The sequence below is a fragment of the Suncus etruscus genome, chromosome 13, assembly GCF_024139225.1.
Source record: "Suncus etruscus isolate mSunEtr1 chromosome 13, mSunEtr1.pri.cur, whole genome shotgun sequence".
Classification (NCBI taxonomy): domain Eukaryota; kingdom Metazoa; phylum Chordata; class Mammalia; order Eulipotyphla; family Soricidae; genus Suncus; species Suncus etruscus.
In genome coordinates, this window is record NC_064860.1 from 76737765 (window position 1) to 76757525 (window position 19761).

The 19761-nt window shown below is 34.3% G+C and overlaps 2 non-coding genes across 2 annotated transcripts; both read left to right on the forward strand.

Annotated features, from left to right (window-relative positions):
* The first annotated feature begins 3281 nt into the window (after window positions 1–3281).
* Window positions 3282–3341, forward strand: LOC126026934 (U7 small nuclear RNA). Its single transcript, XR_007502119.1, has one exon. It is a non-coding gene; the product is annotated as a U7 small nuclear RNA (small nuclear RNA).
* Window positions 3342–19368: 16027 nt separating this feature from the next.
* LOC126026595 (U6 spliceosomal RNA) lies at window positions 19369–19475 on the forward strand. The gene has a single exon (XR_007501818.1). It is a non-coding gene; the product is annotated as a U6 spliceosomal RNA (small nuclear RNA).
* Window positions 19476–19761: the final 286 nt, after the last annotated feature.

The following is a 19761-nucleotide window of genomic DNA, read 5'->3' on the forward strand; positions in this document are numbered from 1 at the left end:
AGGATGTAAGAATCCCGAAGAAAATATAATACAGTGATGAGGGGCTCAAATCAGGAATTCACCTATTTTCAGATATTGCCAACAATATTTAGTGATTTTTTTATTAAATTTTGGGCCACACCCAGTGATGTTCAGAAGTTATTTCTGGCTTTGGGCTCAGAAATCGCTCCTGGCTTGGGGGACCTTATGGGACACCATGGATTGAACCAAGAGGTCAATCCTGGTTCAGCCACGTGCAAGGCAAATGCCCTACAACTGCGCCATTGCTCTGGCCCCAGTATTTAATGATCTCGTGTGGATTAGCTAATTTTGCTAAACTTTGAGTCCCTAATTTGAAACAGAGGTTAGTACACAATATTCCACAGGAAAGATTCAGTTGGTTACTGGCGTGTGTGTGGTGGTGGTGGGGGGGGGAGTATTTGTTTCCCTGTCCATAAATAGTGTTCTGCTGGGTTGCAGTCACCTTAATTCGATTTTGTGTGGTCTACAGAGGTTTTGAACCACAATGGCTATTAAAAAAAATGGTAGACGGGCTGGAGAGATAGCATGGAGGTAAGGCATTTGCCTTGCATGCAAAAGGTCAATGATTCAAATACCGGCATCCCATATGGTCCCCTGTGCCTGCCCCGGGTGATTTCTGAGTGTAGAGGCAAGAGTAGTCCTTGAGTGTTGCTGGATATGACCCCCCCAAAAAAAAAACCCAAAAAACAAAACAACAACAGAACTAAAAAACTTGTAGACAAAGCTATGCCTATCAACCTGGAAAAATTTTAAATACTTAACAATATATTGACTAATTCCTAATACTGAAAACTAAAGGATCAATAAAAGTTTCTAGTTCCTAGTATTTTGTTGTGAGACTTAAATTCATAATCCCATTGGGTGGCTGACAAGCAGCCAGCCTATGCAACTCTGTAATACTGGTAGCTTTTGCTATTGAGTAATCATAGTGTTTAGGAAAGGACAGTGTCTGCAGACCAAAACTCATTTGAAACAATAACCTTAATATATTTGTGCAGATGAGGAAAATGACTGCCATGAGGACACATGGTATAGTTTCACTAAAGATATTAGAGAGGTAAAAAAACATTTTTGGAGTTAGTTCCCCAAATGGATCATGATAATAAGACAATATAGCATACATATATATATATATTTATACCTCCTCAATGAGACTGTGACGTTTCAAATGTGATTTGTTCACCATGGGGAAAATACGCTTTAAAAATCATAATTCATTGCTGTTAACTAATTCAATAATAACAATCACATATTAGAAGAGAGTATATCACTGGTGTTTGGCTAGACAGTAGAACAATTAATAGAATTCCCATTTCCCTTAAGAGGTTTATTTGTCATGTCAAAGTTACTCTGGTCGGGTGCAACACAGATGGTGCTTTGACAGCAGAAAATGATGAGTGCCACATTGTTCCTTCTAATGATCTTCTCCAGCTCCATTCATCTTGTTTTGCAGCTTTGGATCTCTTCTACATTATTGTTTGGAAACTAGAATGAATCAAACTGGAGAAATCAAAGAAGTTACTAAATCCTTCAGCTGATTTTTTATTGGTATTTGGGCCCCCCATAGTGCTAAAGTACATATGGATGAGAACACAAAACCAAAAAACAAACAAAAATCTCTTACCAAATTAGTGCCGTAAATGAAAAGTATATACTTTCTTGAAGCCAGTAGGGTATTATCACATATTCATACAAAATCCATTCTGCCAAGCAAGTATAATTTTCTCTATGGCATTGTACAGGTTATGGCAGAAAAAAACATATGTGTTATTTATAAGTACTTATTTATTTTATATTCACACACTTAGGTAACATATATCTCAATTCTCTGTTGAAAGGATTTAAGGATGTTGAAAAAAATCAATGAAATACAACTCAATAAGAAATAATGTAAATGACAGAGAAACAACAGTTCAAATAATAAATATAAAATATGGTCCCGAAGGGCCGAAGAGATAGCACAGCTGTAAGGTATTTTCCTTGCATGCAGCAACCCGGAAGGGACCCGGTTCAATTCTCAGAATTCCAGATGGTCCCCCAGTCTTCAAGGGTCGATTTCTGAGTGCAGAGCCAAGAGTAACCAGTGGAGCTCCACTGGGTGTGTCCCCAGAAAACCAATCAATCAATCAATCAATAAATAAAAAGTTTAAAAATAAATAAAAAATAAGATCCTGACTTTGTAGTGATATGCTAAAACATTCTATGTTGAAAATTTATGGTGATGATAGTGGGAATAAAATAAAATTGTATTAAAATGGGGGTTGGAGAAAATTATATTAAAATGTATACTTTTTCTCTAGTTCTCTTTATGGAAAAAGTTAAGGCTTTTATGCATTTTCTGATTTATATTTTCTATATTTTATGTACATCTATATTGTTTAGATGAAAATTTAAATGCAACATGGAGCTTCTTTAACTTCCAAATAATTCCAATTCAGTATATGTATAGGTCAGTTTTCTCAATTAACACTCCCAGAAACATTTAGCAGATTCAAAACATTGTACTCTGTTTTTAGCAATTTAGTATCTTAAAACTATATTTAAAATTGGTAATTGTATAAAATTCAAAAATTCATGTTCATGAGGATGATGTTTGAAACCTTTTGCAAAGATACACACAACCATGATTAAATAAATAATAGATTAGATCCCTCTAACAGTCACTTCTTTTTTTTTTTATTAAATAATACCTTTATTTAAATACCAAGATATGATTGTAGTTGGGTTTTAAACATAAAAAGAACATTCCCTTTTACAAGTGCAACATTTCACCATCAATGCCCCACATCTTCCTCTGCTCTTTAAATTTTTTTTTTTAGGAAGGTATAAAGTTTATTGGAAACTAATTGAGAAAGAAGGAACTCAGTGTGGGAAGGAATTTAGCACAGTCACACAGGAATAAGTTCACTGATTTTTGTTTGTTTGTTTTGTGGTATTTTTATTAATATTTTTATTTAAATACCTTGATTACAAATATGATTGTTGTTGAGTTTAAGTTCACTGTTTTTAAAATAAAGTAGAACAAATTTTATTAGGACATTAGGGTATTAATTTTTAGATTACTCTATTTTTAAATTAACTTTATTCAAAATCAATGGAATTTTATTATTCAGAAAGCAGAGATTTCCATATATTTTGCATCATTCTTTGTTTACTTTAAACTGAGAAAAATCTGTTTTCTAGTGGAATATACATACTGTGTGAAAGTATGCTCAGTTTTAAAAATTTGCGTTTTTTTAACCAATAGAAATAAAAAGTGATAGTGTTACAGCTCTTTTAGAATTTGTCCAGCAGGCCTCTGTTCTCCACCGAAGGCCCCCCTACTAAAACAAAAATCAAAATCACTTTTGATAAGGAAAAAATGAAACTTTCACTGGTCACATAGAAATCATTTAACTTTTTTTTTCAATAAAAAGAATAATATATTGGAGTCAGAGTAGTAGCACAGCGGTAGAGAATTTGCCTTGCACGAGGCTGATTCAGGATTTATGATTCAGGACTTAATCCTGACATCCCATATGGTCCCCACGAGCCTGCCAGGAGTGATTTCTGAGCACAGAACCAAGAGTAATCTGTGAGAGCCGCCTGGTGTGGCACCCCCCAAAAATAATAAATTGATGCTAAAATTAAGATTAAAATTAAGATTTTAGGCTCTTTAAATTATTAAGCATATCACTGATACATGACTCTAAATTAAGCCATTTGCAATCATTCACACAATTTTTTAGGCATTATTTCTCTGATAAAGTAATGCTTTTAATCTCTTACTTTGTGTTGTGAATACATTTCCCCTTAATTGCCAGTAGACTTGAATGTATAAGAATAGTCAAGTACAAGCTACCAGTTTCTACAAGCTGGGAGACAAATATTCTCAGAAAATGAAATGTTTTCTTCTTTCTTTTTTTCTAAAAAAGTGGGGAGAAGAAATGAACAGACACTTCCTCAAAGAAGAAATACAAATGGCCAAAACACACATGAAAAAATGCTCCACATCACTAATCATCAGGGAAATACAAATCAAAACTACAATGAGGTACCATCTCTCACCACAGAGACTGGCACACATCACAAAGAACAAGAACAATCAGTGCTGGCTGGGATGTGGAGAGAAAGGAACTCTTATTCACTGCTGGTGGGAATGCCATCTAGTCCAGCCTTTATGGAAAACAATATGGAGATTCCTCAAAAAACAGGGAATTGAGCTCCCATATGATCTAGCTATACCACTCCTAGGGATATATCCTAGGAACACAAAAATACAATTCAAAAATCTTTTCCTCACACCTATATTCATTGCAGCACTATTTACAATATCCAGACTTCGGAAACAACCAAGATGCCCTTCAATAGATGAAAGGCTAAAGAAACTACGGTACATATACATAATGGGATATCAAGCAGCTGTAAGAAGAGATGAAGTCATGAAATTTTTCTATATGTGGATGTACATAGAATCTATTATTTTGAGTGAAAAAAGTCAAGAGGGAGAGAGACACAGAATAGTCTCACTCTATGGATTTTAAGAAAAATTAAACACATTCCTGTAATAAGACCAAGAGACAATAGAGTTAAGGACTGGAAGGGCCAGAGGACCCGCTCACAATATGAAGCTCATCACGAAAAGTGGTGAAAGCTGTTAGGGAAATAGCTACCATATTTTCCGGCATATAAGATGACTCTTCACTCCCCCCTTCCCCCGAAAAACTTCCTAAATGTCTTAAAAGTAAGTTACTTCTTAAAAGTAGGATGGGGGAGGATCACTCATCCCTGAAGCTGGAATAAGTTTCAGCATATCAAGCATGCCGTATACCGGCATATTAAAGGACTCCTGACTTTTAGGAAGTTTTTCATAGGTCGAAGTGTCGTCTTATATGCTGGAAAATACGGTACACTAACAACTAGCGTGACAATGTTAAAGAATGAGAGAAGTAGAATGCCTGTCGGGAATACAGGCAGGAGTGGGGGAGGAGATGTTATTGGTGGTGGCAATGTTGCACTGGTGAAGGGGAGTACTCTGTTTATGACTGAAACCCAACTACAAACATGTTTGTAATTGAAGTGCTTAAATAAAGATTATTAAAAAAAAGAAAATGAAATGATTTTTATAATGAAAGTCTATTTTCTTTCTCTTTGAATATATCAATGTTGGATTGATATTCAGATGTAATATTTTTCTTTAATTACAGAATAATGCTTTTCGTAGAGACAGAAAAGCTGCACTATTAAGATTAATCCTAGCACATATTTTCTAGTGTACAATGCAAAATACATATATTATTCCCTGTAGCATATTTCCCCATAATGAACCATACACAAATATACCAGGCACTTCTCTCTTATGTTGAACATACAGTAAAGCTCATTTATATTCTCTAAACATGCATGTTCTTGCCTACTGCAAAATGAAATATTCACATAATGGATTTTTTTTGTTTTTTATTTTCTTAATTTATAAAGAAAACACATCAAATAGTTGACATAGTTGATCATAATACATTTTATTCCAGATAAATGAAAGCATAGTTATTAAAAAATACAAAGAAAAAAAATGGGAAAGAAAAGGTTAAATATAAGAAAAAAATTAGTAGTAAGCACATTTGTGAAAATTATTGTATCTCGAATGCAGTCATTAATACAATGGCAGAAGGTTTTGTAAGCTCATGTTGTTACATGTCCAGTGTGTTAAATTGATGTGTTTTATAGGGATTGCAGCATCAAACAAATGAAATTCTCCAGAAATTCAAAGCACTGTTATTGATACTGTGAATTTTTAGGGCATTCTCAGCTGTCAGTTCTTCTGGAAGAAGGGGGATACTGGGGTATGGAGCCTGCAATTACTCTAAAAAGCCCTGTGATATCAGCTTAGAATAACAGTGTTCCTGAAGTTTAGCCAGATTTGTGTTCCTGGAGAGAATCATATAGGGTCAGTGATGAGGCAGGTCAACAAAAGATGATAATTCTGGGTGATGGAGGCAGCAGCCATGATTTCATCAGGACAGAGGCTTGGATTTCTCTGTCCTCCCAAGATGGCCACTTTCTACTGTGTAGGCTAATGTACCCATGATTTTTCATGACTCTGTTTATATATCATTTAAGAAAAGGTGGGTCTATGTAGCTGGCCCAGTCCAAACATGGTAATTGCATTTGTGGGTGCGTTTACAACTTCCAGGATTCCTGTATTAAGGAAGATAGAGGAGGAGGGAGTTCACACTCATTTCAAAATTCCTTGGTAATATCAGCCAACAAACCAAGCATACCTGAAGTTTGATCATATCGGTGTCCCTGAAAGAATCATTGAGGGTCAGTTATGAGGCAGGGCCACCGGAAAAACAGTGATTCTGGATAATGTTGGCAGCAGGCATGGCTTCATCAGAAGAGGGACTTGGCCTGCCCTCTCCTGCTGAGATGGTCAATTTTCTAGTGTGGTAGCTGGTGTACCCACAGTCTTTCACAGCTTGGTTTACGTTTATTTTGAGGAAAAAATGAATCTATGGAGCTGGCCCAATTTAACCAAGGTGACTATGTTTGTGGGTGTGGATTCAGCTGCTTAGCTGTTTGAGATAACCAGGAAAAGTATGCCAATGTGGTCTGGCTAGGCACACATAGGTGTCACCAAATATCTATTGCAACCTAATAATTTCTGATGCTAGGATATATAATGCCAGGTTTTTAATGACCCCAGGCAGTCACGTCACTACTCAATCAGTGATCCTGGATTCTTTTATTTCTCAGCTCAGTTCCCATCTCTACCTATAAAACAACAAATTAAGAATGTCTATACATTATTGACTTAGAGTTATCATTTACCAATTGAATATTACTATTTCTTTTATTTCTTATTGATTATTGTTTATTAACCTAATGACTGAATAGAGTATTCAAAGATGTTAAGTGTCCTCTTAAAATTTTCTCCTGTCTTTGATGTACTTTTTGTGCAGTAAAGGAAACTACCTTATTTACCTTATCTTGAATAGTAGTATTCAGGAACCTCAAGTCAACTGACCCTGACTGCTTCACACTAAGACTTGATTATGTGCAAAGCTGTATGGGATCTGGGGTGCTACATAAATTGGGTTATAATGAAGAGCCAAAATTAAAATTTGTTTGACTATTTAGAGATATACCTGGACTCTTTGATGTTTTCTGCCTGTTGACGAAAGCATAACAAATTGTACCATCTTCTAAATTCAAATCTTGGTACTTGGCAGGTGACAAGCAACATAGATTATCATGTTAGTCAAAATTTTTGTTAGTGAATTTTTGAGTCATGCCTTCCTGTGTAGGTTTGTTTTGGTACTGTTCTCATGTATTGTTACTGGATATGCTCAAAGGTCCATATGTAGTGTTGGTTATTCAACATAATAGTGCACTATCAAAGCAAACACCTTATCCATTATACTATATCTTTGGTCCCACTAGAATTCAACTTTTTTTTGTTTGAAAAAAAATCACACTTTGCTGGAAATTTTGAAAGTTGTAATTTTTAAAAATGTTTGAATATTTATGAAAATTGTAATAGGGGCAGAAAGTTAGTACAGGGGTTATGACACTCGCATGAGGTCCACTCGAGTTCTCTTTGTTTAACAGGCCTAAGCAGTGAAAGGACATATTCTTAAGCACAATGTTATGGTCAGATGTGACACCAAAACAAAAATAAAATTAAAAAATAATAAAATTTTAGTCATGCAGATAGTAAGTTTGAATAAATAAATGATACTTTATTAGGTTTTTTTTTTTTTTTTTTTTTTGGTTTTTGGGCCACACCCCAGCGATGCTCAGGGGTTCCTCCTGGCTGTCTGCTCAGAAATAGCTCCTGGCAGGCACGGGGGACCATATGGGACACCGGGATTCGAACCAACCACCTTTGGTCCTGGATCGGCTGCTTGCAAGGCAAGCACCGCTGTGCTATCTCTCCGGGCCCAACAAATGATACTTTATAATGGTGAAAATATAATGATGATGTGGCTTACAATGTACTTTAGCATTTTCAATGATATTTTGATTTTTACTCTATCACAATAAATATTCACTGGAGAAAATAATATAAAATGGAAATGTGTTACCACACAAAATCAATATAATGTCTTTCCACAGAACAAGTATTAATGCTAATTATTCTTACTAATACAAATTTTAATCACTGATTGAATCCAAGAACTGTGAGTGCTCTTGGTAATTGCATATAAGTGATAATTTATTTCTAATTTAATAATCTTTGCCTAGTTTTTATTTTTGTTGTCTAAATATTTTAAAAAATAATTTTGGAACAGGTGCAATAGCACAGTAGGAAGAACATATGTTTTGCTATAGGCCTGTGTTTGATACTAAACACCAAATGATTTCCAAGCACCAGTGGTCTATCTCTGAAACATTGCCAAATATAGTCCCCAAAACAAAACCAAAATAAGAATAAAAGATGGGATTTTCGAGGTATTTCGCATTGAGTATTTGTAATTAATATAAAATACACATTTTTGTTTGGAATTTGGGTCACACCCAGTGACGCTCAGGAGTTAGTTCTGGTTATGTGCTCAGAAATCACTCCTGGCTCAGGGGACCATATGGAACACCAGGGATTGAACCCAGGTCTGTCCTGGATAGCAGTGCAAGGCAAAAGCCCTATCACTGTGCTATCATTCTAATCCCTCAAAACCACAATTATTTTGGATTTAAAATTTATTGGGTAGAGTCTGAGAGAAAGGACAGGAGGTAGGGTGGTTGTCTTGATTGTTGCCAAATCCACAGTGATCCTCCACATCACATACGATTGTTCCAGCCCATCAGGAGTAATCCCTGAGCACAGAGCCATGAATAAAACCTGAGCATAATTTGTTGTTACCCAAAAGCCCAAATAAATAAAATTCAGTGGATAATGTTATTTTGGATAGAAGGTTTGGGATTGAACCATAACTAACTCTGGTCAAGGCTTACTCTTGGCTCTGTGCCTAAGTTTAACTCCTGGTGATGCTTAAGGGACCAATGATTTGCAAGGATTTGAACTGAGATCCTGTCTCATAAAAGGTGAGAGCTGCATCCACCTTGATATCTCAGACCCATGGGTATTCTCTTGGCCAGTATTTACACATAAATTTTAATCCATGGTTTCAAAGGTATAGGTAGTAGAAAATAACTCTTGTTCAACCATACCACAGCTGCTCCCCCAATGAAGTCCTGTCACTATTTCCAGGCTGGTACTAGTGGTCCCTGTGACTGCAGAGAACTAAAATCTTTGCATCTTTTGGTCTAAACATTCAACCATATGTCCATTTTTTACACTTTGGATCACAGCAAACAAAATTACAGACGTCCCCAAACCACAGAAATTTAAGCATTTAATTATACTATGTATAAAATAAACAAAATAGAGAGTACCATTAAAATTATAAAGAGATATAATTGAATAAGACTTTTTATTAGAGAATACAAGATAAAGTACAAAACCAATTTAATAGTATTCTTGAACATAAGGAATTAAAGGTTTTTGTTTGTTTTGTTTGTTTGTTTGTTTTTATTTATTTTTTGGTGTTTGGGTCACGGCAGTGTCCAGGGATTACTTCTGACTCTACACTCAGAAATTGCTCCTGGCAGGATTGGGGGACCATATGGGATGCTAGGATTCGAACCACCAACTGTCTGTATGCAAGGAAAATGCCCTAGCTCCAAGCTATCTCTCTGGCCCCATAGTTTTTGTTTTATAAACCGTTTGACCTAATCTTTCAAGTATAGATATTAAAAATTTACTGCTGATATGTGAGGCTTTTTACTGTATTGCATATTTAAGTTTTTGTATATACTTCATTCCTCTTATTTTCATTATAGTGTAGGTATTTACTACTGGTTTATTATCTTAAACTAGTAGTTTTAATTTTTTAATTAAAAATCATTTTTAAAAATGACTTATTTGCTATTAAATTAGTTTGTAGAATTCTTAATTTTCAGTTATTAAAATACTAGCTTTAGAATGTTTCTTTAATTCTCTTTTGTAAAAAATATTTTACTCATTTTTCAGCTTGTATTTTTACTTTCTAGAATATAAATGAAGCCCTGCCCCTATTTCCAGACTGGCCCTAGTGGTCCTTTTTTTTTTTTTTTTTTTTTTTCAGTTTTTCAACCACTTCTGGTGACGCTCAGAGATTATTCTTGGCTATGTGTTCAGAAATCACTCCTGGCTTGAGGGACCATATGGGATGCTGGGGGATCCAACTGCGGTCCGTCCTAGGCTAGCACACACAAGGCACTACCACTTGCTACCATTTGCGCCACCACTCTGGCCCCACTATCTAAAATATTTTTATACAAATATTGTAAATGCCAGGGCTGAAGAGATATCATGAAGGTAAGGCATTTGCCTTTCATGCAGAAGGTCATTGGTTCGAGTCCAGGCATCCTAATGGTCCCCTGAGCCTGCCAGGAGCAATTCCTGAGCATGGAGCTAGGAGTAACCCCTGAGCACCGCCGGTTGTGACTCCCCCAAAAAATACTGTAAATGCCGTTATTAATCAATTTAGTGCATGAATACTATCTGGTTCTGCTTCCTTTTTCTGCTTTTCTCTTTTACTTTTTATTGTTGTCATCCCATTTTTTTTTTATAAATAGTATTTTTGAGGGGTAATCACATCTAGTGTTGAAAATGGTCATTCCCAGATCTTCACTCAGGAATCAGGCCTGGTGGTGCTCAAGGGACCATATGAAATGTCAGGAATTGGGCCTGGGTCAACTGTTCATAAGGCAAAACAAAGACCTTACTTGTTATACTATTCATTCCAGCCTCATATACAGAACTTTGAGGTTAAATGCTAGGCATTGTAATGAATTCCTTTTGGTGACTTGTGGCTCTGAATGATCATGTCTTCTATCAGAGAAGGCTTCTTATTGCTCTGGCAAACTATTAGTGATGACAAACAACCTTAATTTAACTTTTCTAATAGTGGGCCATTTTAAATTATCACATATCTACAATATAGCCATTCAGGGACCCCAAAAGGAAGCATAGAGTGTTTATGAAGTGCTATTTCTTGGTTCTTCCTGAATTTCCATTATTAATTCTTCCAAGTCATATCCCAGATCTATTTAGCCTTTTTGCTATTGCCTTTTGCTTTTTTGTATCTGTACAAAGGCCACTGGTTATGAATGATTTTTGGGGAGAAAATAATACTGTCACTATACTTCTATTATTTTAAATCCTCTCAAACCCTCTCTATAGTAGCTCTTTATTATCTTAAAACACATTTTAAAATAGAATATTTTGCTACATTTGAGAACATCAAATATTCTCAGAGGAAAAATTAACACCATCACCTTCAGCCATATGTGGAAAAAATAGTAATCATTCATATCAAGGAATGTTTTTCTGGTCTGCATATTGCCAGATTCCTCATTCACTTGTAAATGAAGTTTATTTTATTCAAAGTGCATCATTACAGATAGCACAGCGGCGTTTGCCTTGCAAACAGCCGATCCAGGACCAAAGGTGGTTAGTTCGAATTCTGGTGTCCCATATGGTCCCCCGTGCCTGCCAGGAGCTATTTCTGAGCAGACAGCCAGGAGTAACCCCTGAGCACTGCCGGAAGTGGCTCAAAAACCAAAAAAAAAAAAAAAAGAACAAAGTGCATCATTGAATTTATACCTCAAATTTCACCACATGTTTCTTTTTTTGAGACCTTAAATTTTTTTCATTTAAAGAAAAATTGTCTCTGGTTACTGTTAATGGCAAAAACATTTCAATTCTTAGAAACATTTCAAAGAAAAATGAAAGGACTACAATATATCAAAAATAATACAATAATATCTATTGCTCCCATAGATATTAAATGTATCACTACTGTGTTGCACTAAAACTCTTTATAGTTTAAACGTACCTTCAATCTGAATCCAAACATTTAACCCATTATTAATCTGCCCTTAAATTTAATTTATTTTTTTAATTTCAACATGTAACTAATAATAATGGTATGATTTTAAGAATAAACCTTATTAAATAAAATATACCTTAATTTAAAGGCTCAAAATATTATCACATCTCTCTATTTAACCATGTCCCATTTATTTGACACAGGCTTTTTGACCATATTAAAACAAATTAATCACTCAGTTTTAAATTTTATCCTTCAAATTGTCTAAACAGATTTCAGGTGTTCCTTTGCTTTTAATATGCTTGGAAATGTTAAATAATTATACAATGATGACAATAAATACACAATGGTTCTCTTTGTGGTGAACTCACTCATTAAAATAATTGCACAGGCCCCAAGAATTACACCTTATAAAGGGCCAAAGATTTTACTAGTTTTGCCTTAAAGTCTACTGCTAAAGCATAATTCTCAACAATAAGCATTTTTTTCATGAAACTGAAAAAACATTTCTTATTCAGTCTTGCTATTGAACTTCATTCCTGAATTGAATGCTCTATTCTATTATTATGCTTTCTTTTTGACTTCAAGCTATTTTATCCTCCATGATCAGTATTCTCTTTTCAGGGAAAATATTAAATTGGAGATTAGGTTCAATTATGCAATTATTTTTTCTCAGAAAAACTCCCAAACTTCTTGATCTATATAAATTTACCTATTTTCACTCAAGAAGTAAATCTAATCCAAGATGTATGTCAAAAGGCAAATTATTTTCCAACCATAAGAATTTTATTCAATGAATATTCAGGGAAATAGCTGCTCATAAAAATACTTATAGCTTAATATAAAATAATTGGTTGTTTTCTTTCTTATGGGGCCACTCTTAACTGAGGTAGGGGACCATTAAGTTCTGGTGATTAAGCCAGGTCTAGGGCAAACATTCCAGCCTTTGAGTCATCAGAACTCTAAGATAACTTCATGTTTCTATTATCTGTAATAAATTAGTCAACTTTCCTTGTTAAACTTTTTTTTAAGTGTCGGAGCTGTAGTGAAGCAGTAGGGCATTTACCTTGCATGTGGCTGATCTAGAATGATCCTCATTTTGATCCCCAGCGTTACATATGGTCCCCCAAGCAAAGAGAGATTTCTGAGCGCATAGCCAGGAGTAACTCTTGAGCGTCACCCCCCCAACAAACAAGTTATTTTTTTAAATTTAACTTATGTATATGATTTTAAAATATTTTATTATGAAAATAGTTGTGGCATGCATATAGCTTGCTGTAAGTTAGTATGGAGGAAATTATTTAAAAGATTTAAAATATTATGGAAATTTAGAAAATGAAACAATAACTTTATATAATTCCTTCAAGCATAGCTAGAGAAAATATGAGACTTTTCTTAAAAATTTAGATTTTAAGGTGTGAGATAGTTTGGAAATCAGACATTTGCACATATAGAAGAAATTTAATATATTCCAAATCAATTGATATGTGGGTAATTTTGCTTTCCAAATTCTTCAAAAATTGGGCAATATTTTGTGTTTGTTATCTTTTCCACTTTTCATATTTTTTGAATTTGCTTAATTTTATGTTTTACTTTGTATAAAGATTCATGGAGAAAAGTAGTACTCTACTTTTTTCCCCCATTTATTTGTTTTATTTTATTTTTTGTCACATCAGCAATACTAAACAATTATTTCCATCTATGTTCTTATGGGTTTACCTCAGAGGTACTTGGATGTTTCAGTTGTGCCTATGATTGAGTCTTAATTTTCTCATGCAAAACACGCACTCCATCCACAGCACAATCTCCTGGGTCCACAAAGTGTGCTATTCTAAGAAAGACTTGGATGAGCACCATCATTATGTGAGGATTAACATTGTATGATTAAATAATACTTCACATGTAAATATTAAGGAATTTATCTAAAGTTAATATATAGAAAATTTGCTTCAGGCTAAGGATCTGAACTAGTTTTAATATAGCATAAACATTCCTTTCTGTGTTCTGTGTTTTTTCCTTTATCTTTTGTGGTGATGAATTTTTTGATCCATGATAGCTATTTATCATGAATTGTATTTATTTCCCACTGTCTTAATTCTTATTATGGAGAACATCATTGGAAAGACATCATAGTTTCATAGATGACTAATCTGTGATTAAGATAGATTATCCTTTTCTTCATAAGTAACAGCTGGCACTGAAGATAATTCCATTGACTTGAGATCTCATAAAATGTAATACCATTAGACTGAAGAAAAGACTGTCATTCTTTATGGTTATAATGAACCATTCCTACCAGAAAGTCATGTAAAGTACCGATAATTTCCACTACTGGCCTAAAATGACAAAGATATTTTCTGGAGTAATTCTAGAAATTGTTTTTCCATGACAAAAGATCTTTGAAAATTAGGAAATGGTATAATTCTGAGATACATATCATCTTTACGTGAAACTTCTAATTTACTAGCACTTATTTCATTTATCTTTAACTATAGACACTGAGAATAAAATATAAATTTATATTTAAAATAATTTTCTGTGGCCAATATGGCTTATAAACACTACCTTTTAATCTCAAAGTAGTAAATTTAAGAAATTTAAGTAAGAAATTAAGTAAAAATATAAAATTACAATACTGATAGGTTTAAATAATGAAAGAGCTTTATTGTTTTTCTGGCAACAAATGAACAATTTATTTAATTTCCTTTTATTTTAAATGATGTCAAGTCAGTTCTGAAAATTCCTGAGTTTATTTTAGATAAAGGTAGATTTAATAGAAATGTTTACATCTTGCATTGATAAGTAACAATAATGATAGGTTTATGGATTATTATGAAGTAATAAGTTAAAAATAAATATATTTTTCTCAAGAAAAATTTTTTTGCCACACCTGGTTGCACTCAGGGGTTACTCCTGGCTCTGTGCTCAGAAATCATTCCTTCCAGACTTGTGGGCCCATATAAGATGCTGGAGATCGAACCCGTTTCCATCCTGAATCAGTAGTGTGTAAGACAATGTCCCAACAGCTGTACTACCACAGAAGGCTAGATGAAAAATTGGATGTTAGATTAATTCAAAAAATAATTTAAATTTTATATTTAAGATACTTTTTAAATTAGATTTTTTCAAAATTTTAACCAATTCTAACACTATATTATATTTGTAAATGTTTTACTTACCTTTTCTGGGTCTTTTTGAGCTCCATTCAACTATGTTCAGGTCTTATCCTTGGCTCTGAGCACTCCTGACGGTAGTAAATATATGCATAGTGGAATACTGTGCAGCTACAAAAACATACATTTTGCTGCAAGTTGGGTAGAATTGGAAGACATCATATCAAGAAAAATAAGCCAAAGAAATAAAGGTATATAAAGGTTTATTTCACTTTATGTCTTACTTTATATATATATCACTTTATATTACTTGATATAAAGAGGTGAAACATGAGAATATATGATACTTGCCCTTGAATTATAAAACCAACTATCATGAAAGTCTGGGAAAGGTAATTGGAATATAGTTCAGACAGGAAGTGACATAGAGAACGTTGTGGAGGGTTGTGATCACTTTGATGATCACCAAAGACATATATTTTAACATTATTGTAGCCATTTAATCTGAACTATAAGAAAAAATAAAATAAAAATATGTCCCCTCTAGGCTACAATAAAGGTGTTTCAGAAGTATTTATCTCTAATATGAATACATATTTCTAGATTGAAAAAGACTTCCCTCCACTGAATCTCTAATATATCTAGAGGAAGTTATATTTCTGGATTCTATCTTTAAGCATGTCTTTTGTTCAATGGCCTTAAACATATAGAAATTTTAAAATTCTAGAAGGATACTTAAAGAAGTAGCTCAAAAAACAGGAGAGTGTTTTTCATGCTTGAGCACTCCAAGGAGATTCTCACTTACTTTGTACTCTGAAAACAGCCTAATTTCCTGAGCACCAATCGTAATGACTCCTTAGCACTGATCTGAGAGTAATTCCTGAGCATTGCTGGAGGAATTTCTGAGTACAGGAAAGTTAAAAAAAAATCAAAACTAAAAAATTTAATAAAAATTTTCCTCTCAAAAAAGGACTTGATACAAATAATTTTATATTCCTAATCCAAATTCAATTCCTGTTTTGAATTCTAAAAATCTACTGTTGTTTGTTGTTGAGTTGTTCTTCAGTCCATTCCTATATCTTTAATTTTCTTAGTCATTGAAATAGACATAAAAATAGATTGTTTACAAAAATAAAAGTACAGTTTTGTGAAAATTATAGTTATCTCCAATGAAGTCATTAAGTTATTGTCAGAATGTTTAATAATAAGGTCTTGTTGCTAGTTTATGATTCTGTTCTCTTTTATTTCTGAACATTAGGTGACTTAAGATACACAATGATATCTACTAAATTGACGTTTTCCTACTGGGATGAGAGTATTCAACAAAAATGGATTTATAGCATGGCTAGAATGTGCCTATGTGATTCAGAAATTCCAAAACCTATTATTGATCCTGTGTGACTTTTGTGGTGAATGTTTTCAGCTTCTCGTGGCTTCCTTATGAGGAGGAACTCACTTCCCATTAAGTCCTGGTGATATCAGTCCAAATACCGACATTCCTGGAGGTTTTGGTGGTTTTTTTTATTTTTTAAATAAGATTGGTGTCTGTGCAGAGATCCAGATAGAATTGGTGAAGCAGGGCCATTGGCAAAGTAGCATTGTTTGAATTCAGTACAACAGGCATGGCTTCAGCAGTGGCAAGAGTCTTCATCTTCTCCACTTGAGTTTGCCAGCTTTCAGTTGTGTCATTCTCTACCCATAAACTTTCATGCCTTGGTTTGCATCTCGTTCAAGAACAAAGCAAGTCAATAGAGATGACTCGGTGCAAACATAGGAGCTGCATATGTCCAGGTATATGTCCATATTTTCTAAGTTGCAGGATTGAGACACAAAGGGAAACAAGAAGAGAGGGTAACAGAACTGTACATGTTGAAGTACCTCTTGGCACTTTTGAAAAGATTGCCTATATTTTGTGGGTGGTTGAATCCTTTTTCTTTTGAGGCTCCTAATAACTGTTTTGGTACTGTAGTGTATTATATTGGTTCACTTATTTGTTTTAACCCACTGATTCCTTACTCTTGCTTTATGTGTGTGTGTGTGTGTGTGTGTGTGTGTTTCATATCTTCTAAATAAAGCATTTTGACTTTAATTATTTTCTGTAGGTTATGCTTTATAAAACCTAGATGACAGGCTTAAAATTAAGTGATTTACAATTTTTTTTGTTTTGTTTTTGGGCCACACCCAGTGGCTATGTGCTCAAAAATCGCTCCTGATTTGGGGGACCATATGGGAATCGGGGGATCAAACCGAGATTCATCCTGGATCAGCCGCTTGCACTGGACTATCGCTCCAGCCCCTAAGTGCTTTTATGATTAAAAAAGAAACTTTCACAAAATGCTTTATTTTATACAAGATTTTTATCAAGGAAATATTGTGATTATAATATAGAATATTGTTTTAAAGTGCTTATGTAGAGAAACAGTAATGTCTTAGTCTCTAAACTTTCCAACCTGCAAACTCAATACTTAAAAATGGAATTTTTAACTCTTTAGTAATAACATGATTTAGTTATATAAATCTTCCATTTGTGGATATAAATCACAGATATAAAATCTTTGAAAAACAATTTAAAAATATTTTAAAAGTGGCCAGAGAGATAATACAGTGGTAGGGCCCTTAAATTGAACAGAGTAACCTGGGTATTAACCCTATACCAGATGTGGTCTGTTGAGCACTGTCAGGAGTAATACCTGAGCACAGAGCCAGGATCAATACTGGGTGTAGCCCTGAAATTATTTATTTTAAATTCGAACTTTTTGTTTGTTTGTTTTTTAGGCCACACCCGGTGACACTCAGTGGTTACTTCTGGTTATGCACTCAGAAATAGCTCCTGGCTTGGGGAATTATATGGGACACCAGGGGATAGAACATCCTTCCTAGGCTAGCACGGGCAAGGCAGATGCCTTATCATTAGTGCCACTGCTCCGGCCCCTAAATATGAATTATAGACAGTGTCTGTTTACTGCTTTTTAAAATTATCACATATTACTTATGCAATTCTTGTGCTTATTGCATCTGCTTGCTCCATTCAGCTTGTATTTTCTTTGGCTAATAATGACAATATTTTTGTCTACTCAGTCTATGTGTTTATATATATATAGCAATTTTTCCTCAAAAATTTAAAAATAGGGGGGGAGAATTTAGACATATCAGGTGGGAGAAATAGCACAGCTGTAAGGCATTTGCCTTGCATGGGGCCAGCACAGGATGGACCAGGTTCAATCCTATCATCCCATATGGTCCCCCGAACCAGCCAGGAGTGATATCTGAATTCAAAGACAGGAGTAAGCCCTGAGCGCTGCCCGGTGTGACCGAGAAAGCAACAAAAAACATTTTTTTTCAAATAATTTATCTAATCTAACATATCATTTTATGGCAGGAATTAACCCTTGGAAAGAAACACAGTTTCAGGAATATACACAAAAATTGTAAAAAGAGGGTAGGATTAAGAACATATGGATAGATATCAGACTGCCTTAAAATAGACAGGGTAATAATTTTTCCTTTATGTAATGAATTGATTTTTAAATAAACAAGTCAAGTAATGATTGTATTCTTAGAACTCTAGTTCTCTTTACTTAAAATTTGCTCTCTACCTCCTTTTCTATCACTATATGGCAAATTCAGAACTGTCATGGAAATATTTAAGGTAGTGAATGTTTAGGAAAAGTTTCCATCCTGAAGAAAGAGATATTTGGAGCTATCAGTTTTTTTGTGGTTTACCAATTTTTTTCGGAAAAAAAAAAAAGATTTGAAGCTAATTTTCTGTTGTGGGTAGACAGTTCCACAGAGCAAAGACATTGAAGTTGAGGCTATTATTTCTATTGTAGTTTCTGTAAGCTGGCAATTACTGCTGAAAACAGGACTGGTTGGGCCGCTCAGTTATCAGGTCTGATATGGGATTGCTGGTGGAGATGAAGCATAAGGGATTTCCCATACCTTATGATGCTTGGCTGATTTAATGGGATATGATTTATCAGTCCAGACAGACATGATACTGTCTCTCAATCATATCTAAATACTGAACTATTAAAAATTCTATAAATTCCATTTCATATTCTTAGAAACCCTTTCTTCCATACTTTTCTCATCTCTGATCTTGGAGAATTGCTTTTTAGTATTGATGCACAATTATATTTCTAGTCTTTTAGTTATATTCTAGGGGGGAAAAACCAATAGAGCTTGGGGACTAAGGGGCCATGCAAAGTTAAGGAAATAAACTTAGGGCTTCATACATGCTAGGCCTGTGCTTTTACTTTTGAATTATCCCCTTGGTTTCATTACTTAGATTTTTTTTCCTTCCTATTTCCTGAGTTTCTCTTTCATTTAGTTGAAAGACATTTTCTAACATTCTAAAGTAAATGTTAAAAGATTAAAGAGTTGTGCTCGCTTCGGCAGCACATATACTAAAATTGGAACGATACAGAGAAGATTAGCATGGCCCCTGCGCAAGGATGACACGCAAATTCGTGAAGCGTTCCATATTTAAAAAAAAAAAAAAAAAGATTAAAGAGTTAATCTTGGTTCACAAAAGAGCGAAATATTTAGCTTTGGCTTTAAGTTAGATTTGGCTTTAAGATCTGTAAAACAGATAGTTTTTATTGAATAAAATTAGAAATATGAAGTGGGGGAGGGAATGAAAAGGAATACTTGTCTAAGAAAGAACTGGAACACGAATAGCCAGCAAAGAAACAGAGACAAGCAAGAAAAATACATGTTCAAGGAAAAAGGCTTGAGAGGACAAAATTACTTTTTTGGGGGGGCGGGGGGGTCAC